Source organism: Peromyscus maniculatus, chromosome 16 (genome assembly GCF_049852395.1).
Source record: "Peromyscus maniculatus bairdii isolate BWxNUB_F1_BW_parent chromosome 16, HU_Pman_BW_mat_3.1, whole genome shotgun sequence".
Classification (NCBI taxonomy): Eukaryota; Metazoa; Chordata; class Mammalia; order Rodentia; family Cricetidae; genus Peromyscus; species Peromyscus maniculatus.
In genome coordinates, this window is record NC_134867.1 from 20605850 (window position 1) to 20624989 (window position 19140).

The 19140-nt window shown below is 44.8% G+C and overlaps 1 protein-coding gene across 3 annotated transcripts in view; it reads left to right on the top strand.

Moving 5' to 3' along the window:
* The first annotated feature begins 4757 nt into the window (after positions 1-4757).
* The window catches only part of Dse (dermatan sulfate epimerase), a 59879-nt gene continuing 45496 nt past the window's right edge, over positions 4758-19140 (top strand). The window contains exon 1 of one of the 3 annotated variants that reach the window (XM_016002806.3): positions 4758-4893. The gene's annotated coding sequence lies outside the window, so the exon portion shown is untranslated. Of the gene's footprint in view, positions 4894-5814; positions 5962-19140 lie in introns of those variants that run through there. The other 2 variants (XM_006984320.3, XM_016002810.3) reach the window with 2 other exon arrangements.

The window sequence follows — 19140 nt, forward strand, 5'->3', positions numbered from 1 at the left end:
CCCAACATGGTCCAAGTTTGGCAAAGTTGGAGGGTTACTGTTATGGAACATGAGCTCTAACTTTGGCCACTCATAAGAAAGAACCATCTGGGGCCTTCAAATCACATTGGTTACTGAGTTTTATTCTTAAAAGACTTCGCCCAGAATTTCAAAGGGCAAGACTGAACATTGGCATGATTTTGCCACCCTCAGGTGATTCTACTATGTAGCCAGAAGTGACAGTTCCATTATAGATTAATTCCATTATAGGTTACATATTAAGTCTATTATAAATCTATAATGCCAGGGTCAGTCCTTACCACCATCTATTTCAGCACAAAATCACAGAGCTTGGATTGGAATCCTACCACTAGTTCAAAATTGGCCTGATCTCAGCTACTTTTAGCAATGTTGTGAGGGGGGGAGCGGAACTCACCTTGCTTGGATTTAGATGTAGCACCTCAAGCTCCAGGAATGTTCTAGTCTACACAAGACTAAGGGACACCTTTTGCTAAAAGCCTTAGGCCCATCTTATGCTGTGACAATAAACAGCTATGAATGAATTATGACTCCTTGCCTGGAACTCCATATGCAATGGCCTGCTTATTTCTTCAAGAAATGGGATAAGAGTGAATAATATCATAATTCTTCCAGTGAAGAAAAATGAGATCCAAAGATGCTAAAAGACCTGCTTTCATGAAACCATACAGTCTGGATTTGAGCCCAGTGTTGTTTACCTTCAATGAGTACCATCTTAACTGATGTATGCATTAAGTTTTCATCACTGCATCGAGTGTGGCTTGTCACTACTTACCTGAGACTGTATTCTGATCTAATAAACAGACAGCATACTGGGAAAGATGGGGAAGGACACAGAATGAGAAAGGCAGTCTCCAGCAGAAAAGGGTTTATAATTTAGTAAAGTAAGTAAGTGCAAAACACAAAGAAGTAGGAAGCACAGTTCATCTAGGAAATCACAGTTGCACTTGCACCCTGAAAGGCAGGCTTAGACGCCCTTGCAGCCACATTCTTGGAGGCACATGTACTTAAATTCCTAGTAAATGGGTCTCTTCTGGCCTTGCATATCCAGTGTCCTAGTACTCATTTAGAAAAATATGTAGTAAATTCCATTCCCTGATGGTGCCGTGAAAACAAAAGGATCATCAAAAGAAGCCTGAGAATAAATTCAGCAGGTGATAGAGTCGGGTAGTGAAGACCGAAGCCGGGCTGTTTTGTGAATAGACTGTAACCGCACCTGACTTTGGGCAGCCAGCAGCCTGAGCATGGACCTGGCCTGAGAACCTTCTGCATGTAAGCCTCCAGTCATCCAGGAAGTTTGTAGATATTATGAGGACTCAATACTATCCATGTGGCTTTATAAATAATGACTAACAGAAACCCTGGCTTCAATCAGCATTCATTTTCTAAATTCCTTACTGATGTCCATAATTCTTTATAGCTCCCAAAAAATCATGTTCAAGAAAAATATGAAATAGTTCTTCTGGTCCCACTAAGTCCTAAGGACATGATACAGCTAATTTCACACATTTGCTCAGCAAATACCAAAGATGATTTTTTGTCAGAATATCTTCAGTGGCTTAGAATAAACCACAGGTGGTAGAAAATCATCCATTTGAGGAGTTAATTGTGAACGAATGGAGAATTTATTTCCACTGAGTCCAACACTAACCCGCAGACTGGGTTTTACCTATATGAGAAGTTGATAGATACCAAGTGGCTTAGTGAGCCGAAGCTGAATTTGAAATCAGCAAACCCTAATCGCCGGTGTTCTGAGCTATTTATGTTTTCAGAAGGCTCACTTCCATTTTTTGAATCTCTGTTTCTTCCTTTTGTTTTCCTTGTTCTTGTTTCTGGCCCAACAGACCCCAGCACTGCAGACTGATTACAGACGACATGGTTATTATTTTCCTAACTGTGCATACAGACCCCAGCACTGCAGAGCTACTACAGACACCTCCTACTAAAGTCACATCTGGGCACTTAGAAAAGGAAGAGGCATGTTGTAGAATATTATTTTAACTATGTAAAGATGTGTTACATTTGTTTCACCTTGCTTGCCTAAAGAGCCTGATTGGTCTCATAAAAAAAGCTGAATGTCCAGTAGCTAGTCAGGAGAGAGTTAGGTGGGGCTGGTGGGCAGAGAGAATAAATCGGATGAGGAAGAAGAGAAAAAAGAGAACAAGAGAGAAAGAGAGGGACATGCCTGGGGCCAGAAGCCAGGCAGCTGCCAGCCAGCCATGGGACAGCAGGAGAAAGAAAAAGACAAGGAAAGAAAGATAGGAAGAAAGAAACAGAGGGAGGGAGGGAGGGAGGGATGGAGGGAGGGAGGAAGGCAGGCAGGCAAAAAGCCCCGGGGCAAAACAGATGAAGAGAAACAGGTTAAAAGAGCTAGCAAGAAATGAGCCTAAGCTAAGGCTGAACCTTCATAACTAATATTAAGTCTCAGTATCATGATTGGGGAGCAGATTGGTGGCCCACAGGAAAAAGCTTGGTACATAGGCAACTTAGTGGAATTAACTAGAATCACCTGAGTAGTCATTTCCTCTTGCTATACCAACAATAGAGCAGACTTCTGATGAAGAAACCACATGCCGTCTTTTGCAGCTGCACCCGAGAGGACAGAGCACTTTCCCCGAATTTCTCAACTGGGAGGGTCCTTTTCTGAATCTGAAAGGATGCCGTGGCAATGGCCCATGCTTGATGTCTTTCAACAAGAGAAGAAAATACGAGCAGATAATGTGGGTCTTTCCTGATGAAAATACTCGGCAAGAACATTCAAATTCAGTGTCAGTCAGAGATGGAAGATGACAGAGAACTTACATGATGATGTCGAGTACAGACCTTCATTACAGTTGGGCGGTAGAACTAACCATTATGTTAGTAGTACCCAGCATGCGACAAATTTAAAGAATAGGCCAAATTTAACACAGTAGAACTCAATAGAATAATATGGGAGTGTTGGACACACTGCAGTGAATGCAGGTTGGAGAAAGCCTGTGGTACCATCAGGTATGGAAAGAAAAAAAAAACCAAACTTCAGTGAATGGTAATAAAGAAGTCAGTGCTCCAAGAATATACTTCAGAACAACGCCACTATACAACTTTCTACTCTGACTTTTAAATGAAATTTTGGATACAGTTCTAGGGATCAGGCTTTAAAAAGGACATCCAATGCCGGGCGGTGGTGGCGCACGCCTTTAATCCCAGCACTCGGGAGGCAGAGCCAGGCGGATCTCTGTGAGTTCGAGGCCAGCCTGGGCTACCAAGTGAGCTCCAGGAAAGGCGCAAAGCTACGCAGAGAAACCCTGTCTCGAAAAACCAAAAAAAAAAAAAAAAAAAAAAGGACATCCATTGGACAAAGGAAAGGTGACAGAGATGGGTATGTTCACAGACACATTGAAGCATTCTCCTGTAGAGTCAAGGACAGACATGTTGGGGTGGAGAGTGTGGCTAAGAGTGCACACTGCTCTTGCAGAAGACCCAAGTTCAGCTGCTAGCACCCATGCTGAGCAGTTTCTAACCACTCTGTATCCAACTCCAGATGATTTAGTGCCATCTTCTGGCTGCTGTGGCCACCTGCAGTCACATGCATGTACCTACAGGAAGAAAAACCTGTATGTACATAAAAATACAAATAAATATTTTTTTTAATGTGCCCTATGGACTCCAGAAAGCAGAAATGTAAATGTATTGAGAGGTACCATGGGGTTCTTTGCAAGTCAATGTCATCCATAGCTAGGTTTCCATAGTTACTACATCAATCAAAGGTAAATAGGGGCTGGCAAGCACATGGCAGTGGGCTGAAGTTGGAAAGTTTCTCCAGTCCCGTCAAACCCCTGCAATCCTGAAGCCCACTTACAAAAAAATCACTCAGAAGCTTATATTAATTATAACTGCTCGGCCATTAGCTCAGGCTTATTACTGGCTAGCTCTTACATTTAAATTAACCCATAATTCTTATTTATGTTTAGCCAAGTGGCTTGGTACCTTTTCTCAGTTCTGACTTGTCACCTTGTTTCTTCTGTGTCTGGCTGACGCTCCTGACTCTGCCCTTCCTCTTCCTGTCTCTCTCTTGGGTTTCTTGGCTGGCTATATCCTGACTCTCCATAGGCCAGAGCGGCTTCTTTATTAACCAATCACAGCAACACATATTCACAGCATACAGAAAGACATCCCACAGCAGTGGGTCCTACTCCCTTTGAAGAACTTTTCATCTTGTTTGCACATATGATCAATGATCTGATTCATCAGTCAGGTATGGGGTTCCTTTAGAAAGAATTATTAACATTCTTTAATGATACTAAGATATTAGCTGGGAGAATCAGTGACTACAAGTTAAACGAGATGTTTTTTCCTAAAGTCATTTTCCAATTTGAGAGGACAAATGGAAATTAACTCATATACTACAGCTAGGCACGGACACAGTTCATCCTGTTAAAATAAATACCTTAGCTCAGTGCCTGAAACAGAACAAACTTTCAACAAATATTAGCCATTTTATTCCATTTATGAAGGTATTATAATAACTTTATTTTACGGATGAATGACAGACACCAAAGGTGGCTTAGATTTCCAAGGCCCCCAGTAAACCGCAGAATAAAGATTTGAATATTAATTTACAGCTAATAGCAAATTAGCCTGCTCCTTCTCCTCCCCACAGGCCACATGTAAAATACCAGAAGTTTATGCAAATCGGTGATTTATCTGAGTTAGCATTTAAAAGCCCAACAGTAGCACTTTTCTTCTTTTTAAATCTGTGGTGAGGAAGCTCTCTTGATTGCAAAATCGGTAAGCTTTCCTAGCAGTGTAGTCGACTCTCAGGACTCAAAGCACTTCTTAGCAAAGATGGAGAGAGCCTAAGGACTGCGTAAAATAGCCCATTCCGATGAACCGGTAAGTAACTCCCACACCTGCCAGGCCGTTTCATAGAATCTAGCTCTAGTAGGTTAACTACTTAACTCTGAGGGAGGAGGTCCAACCCTGGACTGGTTAGATAGCCGAGTTTGATGGCTACTTTTCATTGAAAGAATAAACAGAACTTGGGTGCATGAGCGCTCCCTCTCCTCTGTCTATCTCTTACACACACACACACACACACACACACACACACACACACACACACACACACACACACGAGATAAGATAAAGTTTCCCTTGTGAGCTGCGAACTCCAAAAGGTCTACCCCCCAACCCTTTATCTTTGCTGATTAAAATCAGTTCAGCTTGCTGGATTCGGTGCGGTAGGATTCCCTTTATTTTGCTGCTCCACTCTAGGCGACAACTGCTTCGGATTAGGTGATCCCCCCCCCCCCCCCCGCCCCTCCACTCCTTCTCTTTGAGAGTAAAACTGAATTCAGGAAAAGAGGGGGAGGGAGGCAACTGGAGTGTAACTATTTTGGAGCCTGGAGAAGGGATTGGGCACGCGCGTCTGGAGTGGGATTCTTTAAATTCTCAGCTTTCCTCTTCCAGCACTTTACAGACGCATCGGCCCCTCCCCCTGGGCCTCCAGAAGTTATCTTTTCTTCGGGTGCGATTCCAGAGTGGAACCTGGAGCTCACAGGTCACGAGAAACCAGAGCAACGGGAGCCAAAGCGGCCGGGCAGGGCAGGGTGTGTGGGGCGGGAAGGCTGAGCGGCGTTTCGGGACCGCGGAGGAGAGAGCGCGGGCGGAGGTCGAGATCCGGCCGGCTGGGGGTCCTGCTCTCCCCCTCCCCATCGTCGCCTCCCGGGCTCTGCTGACGTTGCGGCTTCCTCCGCCCCAGGCCGAGCCCTGCCGCGGCCCGCCCTCCGCCGACGGTCCCCGCCCCGTCCGCACGGCCGGCGGAGGCTGCAGCGGCGCATCCCGGGCGCGGCGCCCTGGGCTCGGATGGCTCGGCGTGCGCGCTGAGGGCCGGACTCCAGGGGTCCGGAGTCTGGGCGCCCCGCGGGGACGCGGCGAGAAGACGCCCCGGAGGACGGAGCGGTGAGACTCCCCGGGATCGGGGAGGACGGAAGGAGGGAATCGGGGCGCGGCGTGGGCGCCGTTCTGGGCCACGCGGGGAGAAGCTTCCCCCCTGTGCGGGACCGGTCCCTGCCCGGCAGCTAGAGCCACGTCCCCCGCTGCGCGCCCATCCCCGTGGGCTGTGCACCCGGGCCGGCTAGGCTGCCTCCACGGTCTCCCACCCCAGTGCACAGCACCGAGCCCGGCTCCACAGCAGCAAGGGGATCAGGAACAAATAGCGGGGATCGGACGGGGCCCCCCAGACTCCGGGGTTCCCGCGGGATTGGGTGGCACAGCCGCGTGTCCCCCTTCCTTCTCTACACCAAAGATCTAGGGATGGTGGTGGTCGTGTGCGCCCTTGCTGGCTCTGCCTGTGCGACCTCGGGACCCAGAAGCCCGGAAAGCCGGTACTGAGCCACCCCTACACTCCATCAACACCCCGGGGTGGCTGCGTAACCTCAGCGGGAGGCCGCTTGGGCCGGCCCCGATGTGTGTGTGTGTGTGTGTGTGTGTGTGTGTGTGTGTGTGTGTGTGTGTGTGTGTGTGTGTGTGTATGTTGCATCAGTGTGTGTGCTTGACTTGGGCTGGGGATCGTTGTAAGCGATGCCACATGGGCTTAAAATCTGCACGGGATGGATCTGAGCTAAGTTGTGACCTGAGAAGTTTCTCATCCCTCCTTTGAGGCAGCGGCGGCGTCCGCTTAGGCCAGCTGGCGTTCATATTGAAACCCAATCCCTTGCTTCCAATGCAAGAAGCCAGCCTCATTTACCTGGAATTCTTTAGGTCAGGAATTGACACGTTGGTTTCTAGGGACTTTCTGGCAGATTCTTGAAAACATTTGGTGTTTATTGCTACTTAGTCAACGATATAATAAGGAAGGGAAGACCTCACCCTAGAAATATTTTCATTTTCCTTCACGTTACAGATTTCGCTTTTAATAACTTTGTTTTCTTTGGTTTTTACATTTTCTTAATAAACAATAGTATTCGTGAGGTGAAATTAAAAAAATATCATTATCATTTTTAAATTAGGTGTCTGTCTGGGAAGTATGTGCACGTGAGTACGGGTGCCTGCAGAGGTCAGAGGAGGACATCAGATCTGCTGGAATTGGAGTTACAGGCTGTCATGAGCTTCCTAACATGGGTGCTAGGAACTGAACTCTGGTCCTATACAAGAGTAGTACCAGTTCTTGGCCACGGAGCCATCCATCTCTCAACCCCTTATGAGATGAAAATTTGGGGTTAAGTATTTGGTAGAAGATTTCACACTATTCCACTAACGAGGACTACAAAGTGTAATGTGCATGGAAAAAATAAAACAGGATCATCTGAGTGTTTGCCCATGCATTACTATTTTCCTTTAAAGTCTCTGTACAGACCCTTCCACCCCCTAAACCTGCCTTTTTTTTTTTTTAAGTGTAGTAAAATCTATTTTAGTGAAAAGGGAGGAAAAGTTGGATTTAATATGTGATCTTCGTGATGCCTCAGGATGGGCTTAGCCACACAGTGCTCGTTAGTAGGGCCACAGGCGGGAGTACGAGAGGGAGGGCCCCGGCTTTCTTGGAGTTTCTTTGGCTGTAGAAAGGGCCATGACTAAGCAACCTGGAGCACTTGTGTGTTGGAAGAGTCATTTTACCCCGTGCCTGGGATATGTTAGCAGTTTCAGTTTCAATAATTAAACATGGGCCTACAGGGTACATTTTAATATTCAGACTAAAAAGAAACGGTGAAATTACCCAGTAAAAGAAAATTAAAACAACAACAACAACAACAAATTACCCTGACAAGGAGAGAAATTGTCAGAAGGATACAATCTAGATTCTTCACGTGGTGGGGTTTTTAGGCTCTGTTCCTGGTCCTACTGGGTGGAGATTGTTTCACATTTCTCCCTTGAGGTTGGGGCCTGATGGAGAGAGAAAAAATACAGAATAAGAGGACAGCTAGGTTTGCCCGGTGAAATCTAAGTCTTAGGGAGCAATACTTGCGTATGCATCTACTTTAGTATTTAACAGTAGTTCACAAATAGGCTAATACGGTTCATTTTAATGAGGTAAGTGGTATGTCTGGTGCAGAAGGTTGAAGTGATGTCCTGGAGCACACCTCGGTCATCCCTGGGACGAAGTTCTTAGCTTCACAGAAGTTTCTTACTGCCTCATTATAGAAAATTATTTCAGTCTATGAGACAGTTTAAGACCTGTGAAAATGCATTCTGGAATGGAATAATACTTGTGATAGAATATTTTGCTATTTATTTCTTCTTGGTTCCTCTGTGTTGCATGAGGGAAATCACATAATTCTTGATATTATGATTTTAACAAGTGAAGGAAAAGGAGAGGAATAATTTGGGTTAATGCATTGATAATCTTTGTTTTCAAAACAGTCAAAGAAATCAGAGGAAGACTGATCACAGCCTAATTTAAGTATTTTTTTTTCAGCCATTAGGATATCTCAGTCCTAAACACAGTAAATATTTTAACATGCCTTAGCCGTCCATGGTCCTCAGTGGTGTTTGTGGCTGGCCTTTGTGGGGAGAACCAGGGTCTATGCTGGTGGGAACCTCATCAGCGGAAGCTTCATTCCATTCCTGAGAGGGGCTGGGTGTTTGCCATTCTAAAGTGGGGGGAGGCACCTGGAGAGTTTCTCTGACCAGCAGCCCTGTTGAAAGAATGTCTGACACAGGGCAGGACCCTTCCTATTTCTCTGTTTGGTGCCTTGAGAGTGTCTCATATTGGAATTACATTATCTCTTCCTATTGTGATTTGTAGACTAAAAACCCTCTTGAGGTCACTAAATGACTACCAGATGTTGGGACGGCACAGCCCAAGTCTGTGTACCTGTAGTCAGGGGTGGACATGGGAACGGAGCCGGTGTCTAAACCCAGCGTACTCACAAGGGAAATTATCTCCCCATAAAATCCATATGATGAATTAGTGTCAGAGTAGGAAGTAGAGGTCAGAATCCCAGACTCCTGAGACACATTGTATGCAGTTGTTTGCTCTAGGTAGCAAGAATTGGAAATGGATGTTTCCAAAAGTCCTTCTCTACTGTCCCATTCTAAATGGAAATTCTCTTTTACAAATTAGACTTGTTTTTCAAAAACAAATATTTCTATGTGTACGATAAATAAATGTAGCACACAGGCTGTTTCTTGAGGTCCTTTGGTGTTTCAGAGCTCAGTGTTGTTTAGAAGGGTGTTTTCATTAGCTGATGGTGAAATATTTCAGAAATAGAAGTATTGGGCAATTGGGTAAAATTGGGTCATTACTTTAAACTCATCTACAAATTCGTAAGCATTTAGTCAGCTGAAGGACCGGCAGTGTTCTTGATAGATCAGGCAGCTACCTGCACACTTAACGTTTTCAAATGGCCTAGCACCCTTGCATTTTGCTCAGAGTATCCTAATTTACATTTTTGCCTAGTGGAGATGGAGCGTGAGGTGGGGTGTGTGTCTTGTCTTCATTTTAGTAGCGTGGACAAGCTGAAGGTCGGAGACTCAATCTATCATTGTGTAGGTGATCTGTGACATACCTTAACTTGAAAGAGACAAACATAAATTGCACACATAATGCCACTTTGTCCTCTGCAACTCCAGATTCACATGACTGGAGGCTCACATTTCAGTTATCTATAGAATTGCTTTATTATATTTTGTAGTTACTGCCCATGAACTGTCGGCTCCCTGAATGCTCACGTACTTCCCAGGCTTCTGCAACTGTTTACAAGATCCTCTCTTGTCCTCCAGCCCTCCTTTTCCATCCCCCCCACCCCCACCCCCATCTCAGCTTGGTCAGGACCTCACTTGGAGGCCTCTCCTCATGCCTGCAGACCCCCAGGCTGCGTTCTCAATTCTCAGGAGCTGGCTTTGGTCTCTAACTGGCCTTGCTGTGCTATCAGAAGTGTTGCTAATTGCCATATGGAGACAGGCTGCAGCCTGTTGAAGGGCTGAACTCCGGAATTCTTTTTTTCGGATGCCCACAGCCGTACAAACCTGCCGGAGAAGGCAGATTCTCAGAGTCTGTTGGGGTCAGAGAAGAAAGAGGCTGATTTTAGTTTGGACAGAGAAGAAAAGATGCTGAGGCCATCTGTTTATTTCTTGAATGGAGTCGTTTGTTCAGTTCTTAAGTCAAGAATAACACTGAATTTTAATGTGTGTTAAGATTATCCCTGGGTTTCCTTCTGTGCGTTTCAGTCCTCTTGGAATCATTTAGCAACGTGATCTCGGGAGAAATGGGAAGCTGTCCTTAAAGGAACAGAATTTCTATGTTCAGTAGCACGTACAGGCCCTGATAATGAGCTCGATATGCTTTAAGGTTTTGTACTTGAGAATATTTGTTAAGTGAGTCATTATTAGGTGAGTGAAAATCTTGTTATAAAAATGTAACAAATAAATGTGTTACTAGCTGTTTACATGGGTGCTGGGAAATCTGAACTCAGGTCCTTCTGCTTGTGTGGACATCAGATCATTGTACTAACTGAGCTCTTTCCCCAGCCTCCTCACTAGCTTTAATTATACACATGGCATGTCTGTTGTGGGCTATGGGCATCAGCTTTGACCTAGACAGAGTCAGAAGGAGATTGTCACTCATTAATACATCTGCATCCCCAACCAAACCTTTTGGGGGCTTATTTGTAGAATTAATAGTTACTATCCTTCCCAGTTACTGTGTGGAATATACTAGCTAGTCATATTAAAATCCCCAGTATTATAATTAATTAGCAGTCACACTCTTTTAGCAAAGATTGAAAACTTTTGGCATGGTAGTGATGCTGAAGCCGAAGAATTGCCTTGAGTTCTTGGCCTTAGCATATAGTGAGCTCAAAGTCTGCCAGGGTTACATAGTAAGACCTATCTCAAAAGTCAAAACTAAACACAAAGATAAAAGACCTAAAAAAAAAAAAACATGAATGGGCAGTTTAGACAGCTATCATATGCATCTTTCTGCTGGAGATAGTCACATCATACACACATACCATAGGGTTGTAAAGTTGTGTTTGTTGATCAAATCAGGTGTTTACATTTCTTTTCATGTGTAAGAACAATAGGTGTTTAATGCAGAAGATACTAATAGTCATGAAGCAGAGTAGCATATATGGAAGAGACTCTGTAGGAAAGCTGAACCAGCGTTTGATAAATCCTAAAAAGGATTTGTGAAGGAATTGTGCTCACCAGTTTGTATATCTGTAATATTTCCTTGATGAAGTTGCAGGTGATGGTACTGTTCCCTCTTGCTGCGGCTGCTCCGTGTTTTTTATTTAATAAGACCATTTAGAAATTCGTCTACATGAGGATATTTGCGGACAACTCCTGCCTCAGTAAACACAGCAATGTCGGAGTAACTGAGTGACTTGGCAGAGTCCGTGTCTAGATTGGGGCATAGAGAGGGATGCTGCATTTCTAAGACTATTTATATCCAGAGGTTGCCACGGACAAGAAACCCTAGAGTATAAGTCACTGATGTAGGTCAAAAATAGCCTGTGCCAAGCTTCACCCCAAACCGACACACACCGGACTGCAGTGAAATCAGATGCCAGTGGGTGCTGACCCACGGCCAGTGCTGACTGTACAGGCTGCCTTTATTGTCTGACTGTATCTCCTAGACTGATAGCAGTAGATTTCTAGAATTCTACACATTCTTGGGGAACCTTCCTTTTAGCAGGTTAGTAGTGACATCACCGCAGCAGATGGAAAGGGGGTTCCTTTCTTCAGCCCCAGGGACAATCAGGCAGGGCCAGCTGGAATCACCTGCTGTGTTTCTACTCTGAAGGGATGGGATGGGGCAGGCGGGAAGGAAAATGGAGTCCGAAAGGGAAAACTGAGCAGCTGTTTTCCATTTTCCCCTAGGAAAGAGAAGGGGAAACACTCCAGCTACAACCTGAGGTGAGCAAGAGAGGTTTCTGCTGACCACAGCAAGGCTCTCTTGGTGTTTTTATCCTTCAGGATGATTTCTGGGGGCCTTTGAATTCTCTGGAAAGGTTTACATCCTGAAAAGATGTGTGCTGTGGTGCTCTGGGGCTGTGACTTCTGCTCGTCTGAACTTGGAAATCAGAAAATAAAAATGATTCGTTTATAGGAATGTAAAAGAATTGGTCAGTTTTACTATTTTAAGTGAAAGTTGCCCCCCGCAGTGGTTCCTTAGCATTTTTACTAGAGCCCAGTATTAACTGGATGGTTAAATTAATTCTGATTATGTGAGGGTTCTCGAACCTTCATTTGAGGCAGCTACTACAGACTCTCTGCTTTATTATCTTCCTCAAAGAGCCAAAATTTTCTTCCTACTTAAAAGGAGTTACAGTAACATTTTATAAACATTAACTTGGTAGACACATTGCATAATTACTTCAACAGTCAAATTGTCCAGCTTATCCATCCTTATCATATTATACCTCAGCTGTCTTTAATTTCTGTTTTTTTTTCCCCCAGTCGTTTTTTTAGAAGTCTTAGCATCAGACTCCACTGTTTCCCTGGACTTTTGTTTACGGCTTGTACTTTCCTCTACTCCATTTCTATATGGGGTCTTTTGTTCCCTTTTGTCTTTGTTGGTTGTTGAATTTTAATAGGTAGGATCTCATTCATGTAGCCCAAGCTGGCCTGGAACTTGTGTAGCAGAGAATGACCTAGAACTTCTGAGCTTCTTGCTCCAGCTCCCACGTGCTAGGGTTCTAGGCACATGCAGCCCACCATGTCCAGTTTGTCCACACTTTTGCTGTGGTAGGCTCAGACTGGCAGAGGGAAAGAATCTCAGTGGCCACACGACCATGTGGGGCCTTCAACATTCTCGTGGTCACAATAGGGAGGGTGCCAATGCCAGAAAGAGCTCTGGAAATTTCACACAGGAATGTTCTTTTAAGGCCGAAAGAGGGGGTCAGATCCTCCAGAACTGGAGTTACAGGTACAGGTGGTTGTGAGCTGCCATGTGCTTTTGGGAATTGAACCCAGGTCCTCTGGAAAAGCAGCCAGTGCTCTTACCCCGGAGCCCTCTCTCCAGAGTCCATAGAAAGGTTCTTACAGTGGTGTTTATGATTAAAAACAAACAAACAAACAAAAACCCAATAATAATAGTTTTTAGGAACAATGTGAATTTTTTCATCTTGTTTAAGATGATAATTTCAAAAATATTGATTCCATGGCTTCCAGGTGTACTTTAGTTAAATTGTGATTTTTTTTATGAGTGTGTGTGTGTGTGTGTGTGTGTGTGTGTGTGTGTGTTTCCTACAAAAAGTGAAAAATATGCCGTCAGCTGAGATGAGCCCAGATTGGGGGTGCCAGTGGGTAGAGAAAGTCTGTGTCTTAGACAGCTGCTGTAAGTGCTCACATACTATTAGAGCCTCTGCTTCTACATTTCCCTTTTCCATAGATATTGATTCGTGGAATCACGGAAGACCCTCAGTTATCTTACTTCAGAGTGTCTTCTTTTGGCTTCTCTAGCTTTATTTCTTTTTGTCTTTCTCTGTTTACCTGATGTCTTCCAGAATTTAAAGTGTGTTCCCAAGAGAATCCAGACCAAGGACTGAACTGTCAATTTTATTCAACCATCCAATTATTCTTTCTTATACACTAGTTTGAAAGGCCAAGATCTGCCTCCCCGACCCTGGGAAATTAATATTATTAGGGCCACATTCTGATCCATTTGTTATGTTTAGATCCTAAAGCTTTTCATCATGGAAATTTGTGGATTTAATGTGATTTGCATAGAATTATTATACAGATGTAATGAAAAGTAGCTGAGTGTCTGTTCTGGGAGTTTTAAAAGTACAGTTTCATTTCAACATGTTAAATTTCATTTTGGAAGTTTGAGATCATTGGACCTCTTCCAGTATCCCTTTGTTGGGAAAAGTGTGTATGCCGGTAAGTATTTACGATACTGAATTGCCCTGGAGTGGCAAGCCTGTAGCCTTCAGTGCCTTGGAAGGAGGTTATAAAGTAATCCTTCTCTGTGTGCCTACATTTTTTTAATTCTCTGTAATTGGTAAAGCCACTCGCTGTTGGTTCAGTGACTGCATGTTTTAGAAGAGACGGATCTGTGTTATCTGGGAAAGAACACTTTGGTGTCTAACTCTGCCCAGTGCACTTTTGAACTTGGAAAATCAGATCGGAGGGACTTAGTCCAAGTGTTTGCCAGGTACTTTTGTATTGGAGGGCATGTCTGGGTGGCAGGAACAGGGGAGGCATGCAAAAGAGATACGATGCGGCTTTTGGCCTTGGGGAATTTCAAATCTGCTTGGCAGAGACTGACTCTAGGCATGCAAAAGAGATACGATGCGGCTTTTGGCCTTGGGGAATTTCAAATCTGCTTGGCAGAGACTGACTCTGAAGCTTAATGAGATCAACTAAACACTGAGCTGAACCCCAGGACCACAGGAAGGGAGAGACAGGGAAGATGACAGGGCAGAGGGAAAACAGCTGTGAAGGGATAAGGACTTGGGCCCGGTTTTACGCAATAAAGGGAGGGGGTAGGATACCATTGCTGGGGGGTAGGACACCATTGCTGGGGGGTAGGCTGAGGAGCAAAGGTACAGGAAGAGGACGGAGCGGAAATGGAGTGGCTGAGTTGCAGCTGATTATCTCCCTGTATGTCTCCCTTCCCTTCATGTGCTTTCCACTGTTTCCATGCATATGGTGTGTGTGTGTGTGTGTTATGTGTATGTGTATACATGTGTGCCCCCTAGTGTGCATATGGAGGTCGGAATGCATACAGCTTCAGGTGTGGTCCCACTTTGTTTGAAACAATGTCTCTTCTTTGCTCTTTGCTACTGCATCTACCTGGAATTCTCCTGGCTCCAACTCCCATCTTGCCACAGGAGCCCTGGGGATGTAGATGTCTGCTACATGCCTGGCTTTTTGCGTGCTACAGACTCAGGACCTCCAACGTGTGCCCCAAGACCTTTGAGCCATATTCCCAGCCCTGCCACACGGACTTTTGGAAGGCTGGTACCTCACGTTCCTTGGGAATCCACAGGGGACCAAGGTACAATGTGAGGAGGAGAGATAATTACAGATGTGAAAATACTCAATATACATGCAGTTAGTCATCAATGTATAGTGGAGACGGGTAAATCTGTGTGCCACGAAGGGCCTTGGGGTAGAGGGGTGCGCCTCATTTCCTGCAAGGGTGTCTTTCTTCTTTTCAGTGTGGCGCGCTCTGTGACTTCTTTCTATTTGAGGTTGGAGATCACGATAACGTCTTAGCGAGGGCTTCTACTGCTGTGACAAAAATACCACGGCCGGAAAGCAGCTTGGGGAGGAAAGGGTTTATTTTCTCGTGCAGCTCATAGTCTGTCATCATCCAGGGAAGTCAGGGCAGGAGCCAGGAGGCAGGAGCTGATGCAGAGGCCGTGGAAGGGTGCTGCTTACTGGCCTGCTCCTCATGGCTTGCTCAGCCTGCTTTCTTATAGCACCCAGGACCACCAACCCAAGGGTGGCATTGCCCACAGTGAACTGGGCCTTCCCCCATCAATCATCAATCAAGACATGCTTGCCCACAGGTCAGCCTGGTAGAACATATTCTTAATTGAGGTTCCTTTTCTTTAAAAAAACAAACAAACAAACAAACAAACAAAAAAACTAGCTGTGTCAAGTTGATGTAGAACTAGCCAGCATGGATGGCAAGATCAATTTATAGCTATTACACATGCACTGGATACTCTGATACCTCACTGTCCACTTTATAGGCGACAGAGGGAGAGATGATTGCTTTCGGAAAGGGGTAAAATGTGTCGGTGGTAAGTGTTTACTAAGGGGCCAGTCGGAGATGAATGAGCAGGTGGGTCTGCAGCTGAGCAGTAAGAGAAATTGCCTCCTAGCTTATGCTTAAGGATCGCGGCTCCTTGAGCCACCGAGGCAGCTGGAAATATCCCTCAAACAATACAAGTGACTAGTGAAGATTATTGAGACTACGTAGACAGGTGGCAATTTCAAATGATGAAGTGCAAGGGACGCTCCCAGAGTCACTTAGAAAACCAAAGTGTCCTCATGGGTGGAAGGTGGCCGGTTCCAGCTTGCTTGTGGATTGGGAGAATGTGACAACTTATCTTTCCTACATAAACAGGATAGGGAATGGGTATCACTGGAGGAGTCAGGTACCTGAAAAAAGTGTCCATTTGAAAGGAGCCTAATGGTCATTTGTCCGCTTCCCTCTCCCCATTGAACGGAGGCAGTTAGTTATCTAACCTCCGTCTACCCTGGAGACCAGACATGAGAAGAAAATTTGAAAAGGAGTCTTCTCCAACACAGGCCAAGAGAATCTCACCAGGTTTGACCAAAAGAAGTAGCTTAGCTGGGGGAAGCCAGCTGTGAGCAGAAATGGGATCTCAGTGGTAAGGAGAGTGTGGACGTTTGGGTAGAAAAGTTTACGGAAGAGATTAGGGTCAGGAGGGACACATAATGAATGGTGCTAACATTGTCAGGACAGGATGCTAAAGACGTCACCGAGGACAGCTGGCTCAGCGAGATGGGGGGGACACAGGCCCCACGTCCAACATTCCTGACCTTGTGCACAGCCACAGACACAAATATTCCGCATGTGGCTGTTCCAGCTCCGAGTTGGACAGTTTCTTCTCCTCCTCTTCCCTTTCCCTTGGCCCTCTCTCTAGTCAGAACTTTCTGGTAACTACCCGCTATATGCCGTCATCACTCTGGGAACCTTGCTCATACTATCACACATCTTTCTTACAGCCCTGTGGCATGTACGTGTTTATCCGTGCCTTACAGACACGGAACTAAGCTGGAATATGTCTGTGGGAGCACGTTTTTATCTTGTACATCTAGGTCATTCATTCATCCCTCCTTCTACATCCCTTTCTTGCCTCAAAACGTGTTTCCCAATAGTAACTTAGCTATAAATATCACAATAGCTTTCTTTGCACAATCTAACGGCAAGACAGAAGACATGGTAGAGAGTATGAATTTTCTAGATGAGAAAGCTTCCTTAATTTAAACCTTAAAAATAGTAATGCTAATAAAGCCTCTATACCAAACAGTTAAAAAAAAAAAAAAAAGGTAATTATCACTGGAAATAGGGTTAAAGAGACTGACTTTAAATTTCAAAATAGAATGTTGTAAAGAAAAGCATTTATGCCAAAAATCATCCAGCAGAGAGCCCATTGAGAGGCAAGGGGCTGCATTAGAGCTATGTCCTAGGCCAGGTGTTTTAGTGTTTTGTTTTAAAATAGACCCAAGGAGACTCGTGAAACCCTCTGTAGGATGTGGGGAAACAGGGGCATTCTGGAAGTGCTCTGTGATCGTGAGCACACCAGACTTGGTGGTGGTGGCGTGGAGAGACTTGTCAGTAAAGCTAGTCAGTCACAAGGCAGCGTGGGACCTGACTTAGGGGGACTCTTGGTAAGACGCGGTGTGAATGCAGTTCTAGTAAAGTGTGGTGATGACACCGAGTAGCCTGGAGATTCCAGCATTGTGGTACATTTTACCCCCAAATGGTTTGTTTTGATAGTTGAAGAAAGATTTTTATTGCTTCTTCCTCTAGAGTTCTATTTAGGTAGCTGTAGAGTTATATAAATAGTTATCTCTGAGTATTTAAAGGCTTACATCTTGACACATCAATTAAATTCGTCCATTCAGTAAATCCTTGCTGAGTGCTTCCTAAATGTTAAACACTCTCTCCCACAATTCCAGCCATGCTGGTCTCCTTGTTGTCTCTGACATATCTCTCCCCCCTTCCCCCATGATAGTCTAATAACATGTGAAGATGCCCTGGGAGGGTTTCCAGTAGTGCAGGGCTTGATCTGAATTGTGATTGGCCAGGATCACTCCAGCATCTATGTTGAGAACAACCATGGGAGAAAAGAATTAAAGCCTGGATGACTGTTTTTAAGCCGTTGCAGGTAAAGCATGGTATGGGCCGGGCTATTAAGTAGTGTTCAAAGTGGGTAGAAAGAACCAACATTTGCTGACAGTTTAGTTACAAAAAGAAAGGAATGAACTGGGAGAAAGGGAGTTTGGCCTGATTCCCAGCAGGATTGGTTGGAATAGGAGATGGGGTGGGTGAGCACGCAGTTCTGTATCTTTGGGTTAATGGCATGGATGTACCATTGTTTTACAAACTGAGTCTGTGGTATTTTGAGTTTGATTATGAGTCATAGGAGCATGTTTACAAAGTGCCCAGGGAATTTTGAGGTCAGAGAATGATAATCTGGGAGAAAAAAAACTGAAAATAAAGAATAAGTACATGTAAAGATATTTAAGAATGTAAAAAGGCAGCAGAAGAGGCAAATTTATTATTGATAACTATTTGAGGACCAGGAAAAAAAAGAAAAAAAAAAAAAAAACAAAGCCAGAGGCTTGCTTGAGATGGCCGAGAGGACAAAGGTGCTTGCTTCCAAACCTGACAATCTGACCATCTGGGACCCACACTCTGGAAGGAGAGAACTGACTCCCCCAGGGTATCCTCTGACTTCCACACCTACATTGTGGTAGGTGTGTGTTCCCCTCATAAACAAATATATACCAATAAATAAACTTTAAATTTTCCAACGACCAAGTATTGAGGCAAGATGCTCATCATTCTAGTGTGAATGTAAATGAGTCCACCAAAGGGGTAAAAAAGACCAGGATGTGATTTGGGAGTCCCTGTGGCACCATTCAGTTCAATGACTTTTAAGATGGACGATGAATTTATTATAATTAATAGCTTTGTTGAATGTAACCAATAGGTAGAGGTCATGGGGCAGAGGGAAAGGCATACAACGCAGATTCCCAGAGAAGCCAGGGACAAGCTTCCAGGTGTCCTCTCCTGTGGGACAATGTACAGTGTTGCTGGCTCCTGAGCCTTGTTGCCTAGGGTTCTTACAGGAGTCAAGCCATCCAGGCATGCAACACCTGCATGCTGACGCCAGCTACTCAGACTCCACCCCCACCCCACCCACCCTTGCAGCGCAGATAACTGATTAAACTGGTGTCATTAGACCACTAACCCTATGCAAAAACAAACCTGATTATCAGGGAAACTAATCCAGGATCACAGAGCTGTCTCCCGTGGGCTGCTTGCTCCCAGGGCAAGCCTGAAGTCTGGCTCCCTTCCTGATTGTGTGAGGTTTGAGCATCTCGGGCCTGGAGAGTTAATCCAGTCTCCTAGGCCATTTCTTTTGTTGGAGGATAAACTGGCAGACTCCAATCCTAGAAGAGATACAGACATGCATTCCCCAGTTT